Source organism: Haemaphysalis longicornis, unplaced genomic scaffold, assembly GCF_048455015.1.
Source record: "Haemaphysalis longicornis isolate Haplotype H1 unplaced genomic scaffold, Haemaphysalis longicornis Haplotype H1 scaffold_8, whole genome shotgun sequence".
Taxonomy (NCBI): Eukaryota; Metazoa; Arthropoda; class Arachnida; order Ixodida; family Ixodidae; genus Haemaphysalis; species Haemaphysalis longicornis.
This window is the reverse complement of record NW_027526445.1, coordinates 172279400-172290123: the sequence shown is the minus strand read 5'-3', so window position 1 is coordinate 172290123 and position 10724 is coordinate 172279400. Positions and strand designations below refer to the sequence as shown.

Sequence of the window (10724 nt, the reverse complement as noted above, 5' to 3'; positions counted from 1 at the left end):
AGTCGACTTCATTTTAAGGAGTGGCCACATATTGGCTTAGAGCTAGATAACGCATAGCTAATCGAAATTGATCGGTGACTTGATGCAGCGGTTTAAAATCTCAATTTCGCTGCCCTACGTGATAAACGTGTAGTTTTAATGTTCAACACCAAACAGCGCAAGTATACGATACAGTATAAAAACTGAAATAAAGCACTGGTGTTCATTCAATAAAACGAGACCTTGTTGTTCATTCAGCGGAAGTATTGACAAACGGTTTTGTTCCTTGCTTGGGATTGGGAGAGTTGGTTCGATTTGTCTACAAAATTAAGCTATTTTCTTTGTAACCTCCTTGTTGTTTGTTAAAGCCTAAATTTCACTCAACCATGTTTTCAAACGGCAAAGAGGTAAACTCCACAAACAGCGTCCTTGTATAGGCAAAAATTGATTATTTTGAAAACAGTAAATATTTGCCAGACCAAAAGCATAAATATTGGTATTGCGCAAGTAAGTATTTGTGCAACGTGTGTGGGAAAATATATTGCTGTTTTACCTCCTGTTCATATTTCATGAAGAAAGATTTAGTTCTTATATATTCAATGCGATAATACATATAGCTAAATGCACTATGCTGAAACGATATTTCTGTCGTCGCCAATTTGGCCGGAATGTAATTGAAGCTACACAAACCCGCATGAAAGGACGATGCAAAGTACAATTTATAGCTGCTGGTATAAGGATGTAAGTGAAGAAAACGTGTGGATTTTTAATCTTTGAAGTTTGTTTCCTCTTCCTAACCTTCAACAGCGGAAACGGGTGTTTCGATGTCGTCTATAGCTAATAACGTGTGTTCTAGCAACATATAAGTCATACATTTGTTGTGATCTGGAGCTGTAAAACCGCGAGACAGACTTTGTAATAAACGGCCCGTAGTTAATTGAGTGGAGCGCACTCTTAAGATGTTCAGATGGTATGGATGTGACATTATCCTCGTGCTGCGGTAATTTCACCCGGTGCGGCTACATACTTTTAGTTGCAAGCTGCTCCAGTGAATTCAATAGAGATGGTTTTAATGGTAGTAATACAGTGGAGGCACATCTGGCTCCGGCAGTGATCAGGTGGCGTGCAAACATTGTAAAGAGTCAATGGCATTGGCAGCATACGGCAGAAATCATGCGTATCGCGTTGTCGGTGGCTGGTAGAGGCGTTGCAGCAAAGAGTAGTATGCCCCAGTAAAAATCATTTACGTCGCATAGGAATTCAGCAGGCCAGCGTTGGCGTACGTCTTGCCAGCGCCGTAAGCCGTTGCCGCCGAGTACTACCTTATTCGCCACCTATGAAAGTAGAATAAAATTAACCATAAATTTGAATTGTAGACTGACACATCGAGGCTACAATACTGCCATGGACGGCAACATTTCAGAGAGCTCCAGACATCGACCACCGCAGCTTCGTATAGCTAGCTTAAAGTTGCGATGGAGATATAACACAACTGTGTTTAATTCGAAAACAAACTAGCCTTTGGTCACATAGTCAGCTCCATGGCAGCCGCGAAAAAGATTTTAACAAACAACGGAAGGAATGTGGAATGTTCAAATTTCGCGCTTTAGGCAGGTGCTTTGAAGGAGTAAGCAATAGCGGGCCTGCACTAAACAAATCTTTATCAGTGTAATAACTGCATGTTAGCATTACTATGATGCGATAAAACGAAACTAGAGGCACCTCTGCAATCCTCCAGTCATGTTTCTTGACGGGAGTAACGGTCGGCGAAAGCCGATCGGACACAGGAGATTCGGTGACGTTACACAAAATCGCCGCAACGTGCCCGCGCTTTTTATCTGTTTTTCATTTTGGCATGGACAATTGTTTCAAATTTGCCACAATATACTATCTTGATTATCTGACAAAGGAGATTATTAATGAGTATTTCTAACAAGCTTTTACCCTAACTGACAAAGGAACTTTACTTTCTTTTGCCGACTTCAAAAAATTTACGGATGTATACTATAGCCGCAGATATGTAACTACAGCCCAGCTTCTTAGTCGTTTCTTTAAGGTATAGTCACGCAACAAAATTTCAACCAAGCTTGCATGCATGTACTGTTGTAGGCCACTACTGTAGCTCACTGTTGTAGGCCGTTGTAGGCCACTATAACAGGAGTAACAAGTCAGGAGCGCAAAGCGCCGTTTGGAACAATGCAAACTAATCTAAGTTGTGCATTAACGCCTCCCGTATCAGAAGATAGACGTAGAAAGCGTGTGCCTGAAGCGTGGACGCGTTTCACAGCAGTCGTTTCGACGTTTGGGCCCACCATGTGAGAAGGTACTCGATGTGAGAGTTTACTCGATTTCTGTGTGTATCCGGAATATACCGTCCACAGAGGATAACAGGACGATACTCGCGTGGCCGGGTCAAGGGTCATGCGGGAATTATTCGAGGTGTATACTTGTATAATCTGTAGGACGACTTCCCTGCAACTTCATAGTATATCGAAGCAATTTTTGTGATTTTCAAGTTTTGCGGCTCCTAAAAGTAAGTCTGCATACACAAATCTCCAGCCGGGAGACCAAAAAAAGCTTGGAAATGAGGAAGTTCTGCAAATGCGAAGGAATGCAGTTCAACACAGTTCAATGCGTTCAACACTTTCTGGTGTCCAAAGAGATAGCGCTAAGATTCTTGCACATGTATTGGGTGTTGTGAAGCCCATTCTTGCGGCAATTCTGTAAGGTTTGGCAGTACACGTGTAATTGTCGACAGTTGATATAGAGCACCTGTTTGTAGTGTTGTTCAATGCTTGATGTAATCTGACGGCTTGATTTGTGCTCTGAGATTTGCGCAATCTATATCTTATTTTTGTCTCACGAGCCAACTGGGTTGAATGCATGCCTCACGGTCACTCTTGTTTGATAGGGTATATTCTTGTTGTCACTGTCGTAAAATGTTCTTGTTTTGCCAAAGATGTCCTCGATCTAAATCAATATTACGAGAAACGAGCACTCTAGGTAAATGCGTGCAGAGCGAATGCCGCTGAATTTTTTTCCAACGCTCGCCCGTGCCTGTCGCTTTGCAGACAGCTGAATAGACGTTTCGTTACTCTCTAGCTAACTGAGGAGCACAAAACGTTTGCTCCAGTAAACGTTAATTTCAACGAGAACATTACTTCGTTCCTCAGTGCTTGACAATATAATTTGTGTTATTGCATTGATATTACTGAATTGTTCGAAGGTTTTTCTAAGCCCACTTACCGCCAAGTTGTATTGCATTGGAGCGACGCAAAAACATGTATGTAACCCCAAAGGCAATTGGGACAGACAGCACCCCGGGCACGATGATCACGAAAATCCAGATTGTTGACCCTGCAGTGCGTACAAACAACCATAGAGTTCAGAGAGTTGTATGATATCTTCACAAAGCGCGTGCAGCCACTAATAGTTTCGCTGAGGCTGCTTGTGTCTTACGGGGGGCTGGATGGAGCAGGGCACAAACTGCTGATGCGCGAAAAAGTTTCTACTCCAGTTCTTCCTACCTCTGGTAGTGGGATTTCGGAATCTATTATCGCTAATGGGGGATGCAAAGCTGTGGTTTTAGTAAGACACTTTAGTATAAAGGGCAACGTTGTAGTACTGCGAACACTAAGATTAATGGTATGCCACAGACATCAGAATTAACATTACCATAAGTCAATAAATAGTGGACTGACACACGTTTGCCTTTGGCCAGCCTTTCTGACTCCTACTCGGCTGCTACCCAGATATCCTTACAGGTCGTGTATGGTCCAAAAGGTTCAGCACGAGAGCTGTTTCTGGTTTCATTGTCAAAAATTTGATAACAATTTTAAAGGGGCCATACAGACAAAACATAAGTTTGGTTTATTGGAAGCATCGCCTCACCAAATCATACCCAAATTTTAAATCACCCTTCGCTCAAATGAGCTATTTAAATAAAAAAACGGCATGGCCACTCGACCTACTATTTCATTTCCCGCAACAGAACCTATTATATCATATGTGCGAGCTCTGCGATTGGCTGACGCTGTGAAAAGGACACGCAAATTAAGCAGGGTTTATTAGCTTGTCGAACAAGCTATTTGCTCTTAAATTTAGGGCCCATTTCTTTATAGCAGTACTAAGGGTGGGATAGAGAGTGTGTTTACGAAAGCACCCGTAAAAGTTAAGTCCCGATGCTTACTACTGTTGGTACTGCGCGCTCTGCTTGTTTTAGCTGCGCAACACTGCGGTGAGTTGGGGTTGTATCAGACGACACTGGCCGATTTGCATAAGCCACGGTGTTTTACCTCGCCATATTTGTCGAACGAAGACCATGTTTCATGAAATGATTATTTTGTACCTTAACAAAAACACCCCAAGAGCACATACGGTCAACAAAAGCAGGCAGAAAACGACTCGGCGCAAGGTATGGTAGCGCCATCTAGGAGGAGTGACGGTAAACAAGGCTTTGCAGTCGGCTGCAGAGCCTATTGGCGGACTAGGTGTAGCTTGAAGAGCAGTTCCCGTGTCGTCATCGGTGACGTCACGAAAACAAGTAAATTGTTGGGAGAGTTCAAATTTTACTTAAGTTGATTATGCTCTTAGTGAATAAGGATCGTTTGCTTCGAAACAAGCGTTGGGGGCGCTATAAAACCGAAAATCTTTCGAAATAAACAAATACTATTTAGTCTGCATGGCCCATCTAAGTGCATTATGGCATTCGCATAGCTTGAAGTGATCACCCTTGAAGTTGTGTTGCAAAAGACAAGTTCAACGGTCTCGTTAACCGTAAAAAGTAACGACAGTTTGGGTAGTAACGGGAGGCTCAGCAGAATTTGACGCCGACCCATTCGCAAGGACCGCAAGGAATATTTACCGAGCAATTATGCAAGATGCGTAGGATCAGTGGCGCAACGTTAAGGCACGTTTCAATCAGCCATCACCAAATCACTTGCTCGTACGTTAACTGTCCTCATACTGTACCTGTGCCGAATGAACTAATACCTCTTTAGTGTATCTGCATCGAATTATAATTAAAATGTCATGGTGCATATTGAACGAATTGAGAGAAAACTGGACGCCATGGAGAACCCGCTTAAACTCGGGTAACTTAATTAAGGGTATATGGGGAAGGGGAGTGAAGGGTTCAGAAATTACGGCAGTGCTCGATATGCGCATATGAACTGGCGCTACCCTTGATTTGGGAAAGTCCGACGGGATACCACTTTTGGCGTCAAAACGTACGTGAGCTGTGACGAAAGTTCCAACCAGTTCTCACAAAATGCGAGAATAATTTTTAGTCCGTTTCATTGTGTGTGATTTCCTTAGGAGGTATCACATATTTTCCGCCTTAGCTCACTTAGTATGTGGTCTCACATCGAAGGGCCGATTTGCGGGCGTATGCCGTGGACATGTGATGCTTGTTGAAACGCTGCCATTTTCATTTTTTTGGCGGTATGGGGTATCGCTAGGAAACGTCGTTTTGTCACGGTGGGGACCTCTCAACACTGATCAACAAGAAAAGAACGCCGCGTGAGTAAGCGAACGCACTGTTTGCTCAGGTTTCTCTGCGCTGGTGGGCACCTGTTGTGCTTTAGTGCTAGCAAGTTCAGGTTTCAAGAGGGAGGTTATATTCCGCAACTTTTACGTTTCCAATACATGGCTTTGCGCATTATGTGACCCGTTCACATTACCACTCAAAGCTCCGGATTCCTGACAAATCCTCCCAGCTGATATGTACCGCGTTTAAAGGAACAAGAACGACAACTTTTGTTTTGCGCTGACAACATGCGGAGACAAATATTAGGGAAAAAAACGTGGCTACTACTTTGCAGGCCCTGGTTCAAATAACGATGTATCACACAGGTGTTGTTTTGAATTTATGTTTACAGAAACGTCCGCTTTCCCAACCGGACAACAGCGGCCCTATGTGACAGAATGGGGCACTTATGGCTTTCGCATTAATAATTTTGTTTAACGTTTGCGCACCCCTAGCAACAACGTCTGGTCATATTTTTGTGATTAGTTTTCGCCTGAAGCAATGACGTTGTAAGCCTGGAACCTTGAGAACCTATTCCTTTCGGATGACGTTCCAGGAAAGAGTAAGTTTGAATTGGACACGACAACAAGGAGGATTTGATTTTGAAGGATTTGAATTCCAAGGAGGATCGATTTGAATTGGGAATGAAAGCATGAAAACATAAGGCCTAGCGGGAACCGAGAAATGAAGTCCGTCAGAGAAAAAAAACGGAGGAAGTGAATTTATTTCCTGTCACCCAGGTCGGGTGTGGGGTGGACTGCGCAACTGGCGAGCCTTGTGCTTGGAGAAGCGAAGTCTGTCAGCTAGCTGTGAGCTCAGTATTTCCGTTGAAATTAGCTGCCTTTCTCGTCGTATCCATGCTAAGTACAAACGTGGCAATAGTAATGTTCCCACATTTCGGGCCCCGAGAAAGCAGGTAGGCACAAAATTCAAAGGGAAGAGTATCTGCATGGGTGAGGAATCGTTACAGGTCCATCTTTCTGCTTCATATAACAATTGCGGATGCCGTCTTCGGCGAGTTTGTGTCTTGGCTTGGTAGCTATCACCCCGTTAGTAACACTTCCATTTACGTAGTTTAAAAGCTTGAGCTGAATAAAGCTTCTCGGGTCCTCAACCGCGGCGAGGTGATTTTCTTGAGTGGAGCCACACGAGACTTGGAGATCGCAGTCTACCCTGTCTATTATTTTTCGTATGGTCCTACGCCACTGCTGCATACACTTGCGGGCTTGCATCACCACAGACGTGTACTTCGAGCATGCTGGAAAACTTGCCATCCCCGATTACCCATCGGGCAACCACCGCTATTCTCTACAGGTTGGACCACTGGAGTACCCACTGGTCGCATTCACTCTGTGCATTTTAAGGTAGCGGCTGGTCTCAGCATATCCTTCGAGGCCAAATATTTTGGAATACCCTCCTTGGTGACATGTTGTTGGGTCCAATAAAGCCTAGTGGTCAATATTCTTGAGGTCCCTGGGAGGGAGAATATGTGTTAATTTTCGCTTTCAGGAAGGCTTGAAATTTAAACATCAGGAATGGCAACATGTCACTTTCGGGGTACAAAGCGACATCTAGCACTTTCTCATAGAGTCTAGAATTCCGACCATTCCTTTGCAACCTCTATGATATTCCTGTTCTAGATGAGGCATAAAACCCGTCCGAATTGGTGGTACATTTTCTGAGCGTCATGGTTTGCCGCGTTAGCACAGCGGTGGCGCGCCGTAGCGCATTCAAGAATAGGATAAAAAGCATCAGGGACCAGTACATACCACAATTAGGAGATGACAGGACAAACGAGAAAGTAATCCACAACAGGAGGGCGATGCGGTCGTCAAGGTGAGCGGACGTGATTCACATTAGCTTATACTTAAACGACAATTAGTTCAGCGTCAATCAACTGATGTTGTTAGAAGTAAGTACCAGAAGATCCGGGAAGGTGCCGCGCACACGCCGATACCAACTGTAACGAAGTGGTACGTGAATGTCGGACATTCTTTACGATTTTCTTGGAGCCGCAGCAGCACCTCGAGCTAAGCCTAACCGCTCGGCCGAGAAATACACGGCAAGTATAAGCTGTAAGGCCTTGATGCAAAGGAAACGGCCACGTCACCCGACATGTCACCGACCACAAGTGCTGACAACATGGGCCGGACGTGCGTCAAGGTTAACGGCGGGAAAATTCAATCAGAAGACGACGCGACAGCAGCGGATTGGACGGAAGTCGTTCAACGCTCCGAAAAGCCCAGGTAGGAGAGCTCGCCGGTCACTACACCCCAACCCCGCTCGATGATGAAGACGTTCGCCAAGAAGGCAGCAGCGCAATGATGGCGGTAAGAATGCCCAACGTACTGCCGAAAGAGGATACCAAGATCATCATGGGGCCGCGGGGTGGCTTGTGTATTGTGAAAACACCCATCGGAGTCATGGCGGTGGCGGCGGTCACCGCGGTGGTCAATATCCCGGGAAAAGAAGCGGCGAGCGACACATTCCTGCCAAACAACGAGCAGACTATCCTGGTAGAGAGTACCCCTGATCTTTCTCGGGTGCGCAAGTATGCGAGGATTCAGGAGATAAAAATCGGAGAACAGATGCAGGAGGTGGGAGTGTACATGACGGCTCCCTATAGCGTGGTGAAGGGACGCAAGGGGTGCCAACGAAGCACACGCCAACGGAAATTCACAAAAGCATTGTAACCAAAAGAAACCCTACGACGGTAGGAGCGAAACGAATTAGGACCTCGACCACGGTAATCATGGCCTTCGAGGGAGAAAAATTACCGGATTATATTTTCTATGGGCCAGAAGGGATGAAGTGCAGCCTCTACCGAAAAGACTTCAATGTTTGTAAAACTTGCGCAAAGGTCGACCCAGAAAGCATGTATGCCCGACGCCGAAATTCGGGTGTGCTTCAGCCGTGGCGCAAACAACCCAGCTGAAGGCCACGCCGAGGTTTGCAAACCGACACACTTTTCTCGCGCAGCCGCAGATGCCACCAGCGCGTCGACAGCGGCGGCGGCAACATGGCGGCTGCCAAGAGCCGGCGCAGGTAGCTCGAGCCGCCACTTGTTACCGCTCCCCCAAATACCTTCAAGCTGCAAATAAAGTGACACATATGCGACAGCAACCGATGATGTGGCTCAACATGGGAGTCCAAATCGTGATTTTGGCCTGTTAGGAAAGCGGCCATGAAATATCTGCCATCACTGTAAGCCTAAACATCTATAGAAGACCCACTCTGCTGCTAACAACGCGATTGCACCTGTTTGAAAATGGCGCCGAGGGCGCGCTTCGCCGTATTGGCGCAAGTAGGAGGCCCCGCCTACTGCCGCGGAAGGCAGTAATGGCCGCGTCACGGCGTCACGGTCGCCTGCTGCTCAGAAATCGAGTACTTGTTCGGTTGGGGAGCAACGTCTCTCGCTCGCAGTGGTAGTGGCCTACGCATTCAAGTGCTCTGAGCAAGAGGATCAGAGCGACCACCCGAATATAGCATAAAGTACGTACCATGTACACGTGCCCACTGGCTTTGTCGCTAAGCTTCATCCGTATCGGAGGGCGTAAGCGGGATATTCGAAGTTCAAAATTTTAAACTTATTCGGTGGCCATCGTTCGACTTCTGCGGTCTGGTGGGTGGGACTCTAAATAAAAGGTCGATTAACAATATCGGCTTATCGGTGTTTCAGCTTCTTTCGTTTCGGCACTTATTCGATTTTTGCACCGTCAAAAAATTACGCCCATCTCCCCTCGCGGGAACCCTGTGTAGATGCTACGCATCGTGGGTTTCCCTCGGCGTTTCCGTTGGGTTGATTCTCCCATCTCGTGAAACGCGCCATGAACGCGTACGATGCATTTCCATCTACTACGGGGTTCCCGCATCCCGTGCACGTCACTTTGCAGCCTCATCGTCGGTGGTGCTAGCAGTTCTGTTATTGGGCTGGCCGGTGCTTGTTGCGGTTGCGCCGACCATCGCGATAGCAGGCTTGTTAGTCTCCATTCAAAGCAGCGTTGGACATCGGAGCACCGGCGCTGGAACGACGGAGCGGAGCGGCGCAGGTACCGCGTTGTATACCGCCGCATAACGGTGAGGGGAATGAGAGAGAGCAGCGCATGCGCATGCGTTAACCGAGCGCTAGCGCGCGCCGACGCACAGCTGGCATTGCAAGGAGCGAGCGCTAACCCGCAGATAACGCTGCGGTGAGAGCGGCGGAGAGCGCATGCGCAGCTGGCGCGGTCAACGACGACGCCGGATGGATGGAGGGATGCATGCATGCATGGTCAAGGCGACTGAATGAGATGCAGTCGCATCTAAAACTGCACCACTCGCCGCAACAAGCAATAAAACGAGCCACGCCGCGCCGCGTTTTCAATGCCGTGCTTGTACCAGTCCAGTCCGAGAGCGGGGAGGCAAAGCTACGACAAAATGCTGCGATAAAGCTGGCGTTCCGGCGTAAGGTATGGCGTCATCGCTCCGCGACGTTTTCCTGGGCATGCCCACAGACCCAAACCAGCAGAGTGAACAGCACCCGTGTTAAAGCGAAAATGTAAACCTACCTCCACAGTTGCACTCGTCTTCACACAGAAGCTTAGTATATTTGTCGGGTTCTTTTTGCCCTACTCCACATATTTTTTTGCAGAGGTCCTCCGTGCATTCTGTTGCAGTAGTAGCGATTGGAGAAGAAAATGTCGCAGCATCAGTAGGAATACGGCATGCAACAGTGTAATATTACAAGCACAAATTTACACGCGGTAGATTTTGGCAAAATATTTTCGGCAACCAACGACCCACCTGTAGCTGAATATAAATAATAATGATTATCTGCAAAAACATTAGAAATTTAGGGCGTACAATTTTTATAACATGAAATCATCTCAGTTTACAGTCAAGCGCGGTTGAAACACGCGTTTTGCTCGCGAAAATTATCTGGCGAAGTTCCAAAGTCGAAGAGTCAATGTTCAAAGTGCAAACCACGTCACAGGCAAACTCAAGCTGCCAACGAGCCAAGTGCTATGTTCATGCGAGTGAAGGTCAAAACTCAGACGACAACACGCGAATTCCGCACAAGTAAGTTCAGCGCTCGCTCCACCCATCGTCGTCATTGGATGTGCATTCGCCTTCAGATTCACTTTAATGGCGCAATCGGGTAGATGATGGCTTCAAAACTTCGGGGGCCCATGTTTGATGCGGACCACGTGAAGCACTTTTTGTGTGCCGCCATTGTCAT

General features: G+C 46.7%; 1 long non-coding RNA gene across 1 annotated transcript; it reads right to left on the bottom strand.

Annotated features, from left to right (window-relative positions):
* Window positions 1–1059: 1059 nt before the first annotated feature.
* LOC144148970 (uncharacterized) lies at window positions 1060–9130 on the bottom strand. The gene is made up of 3 exons (XR_013318129.1): window positions 9007–9130; window positions 3226–3336; window positions 1060–1313 (listed from the first exon to the last, which is right to left on the bottom strand). It is a non-coding gene; the product is annotated as an uncharacterized LOC144148970 (long non-coding RNA).
* Between the last annotated feature and the right edge of the window lie 1594 nt (window positions 9131–10724).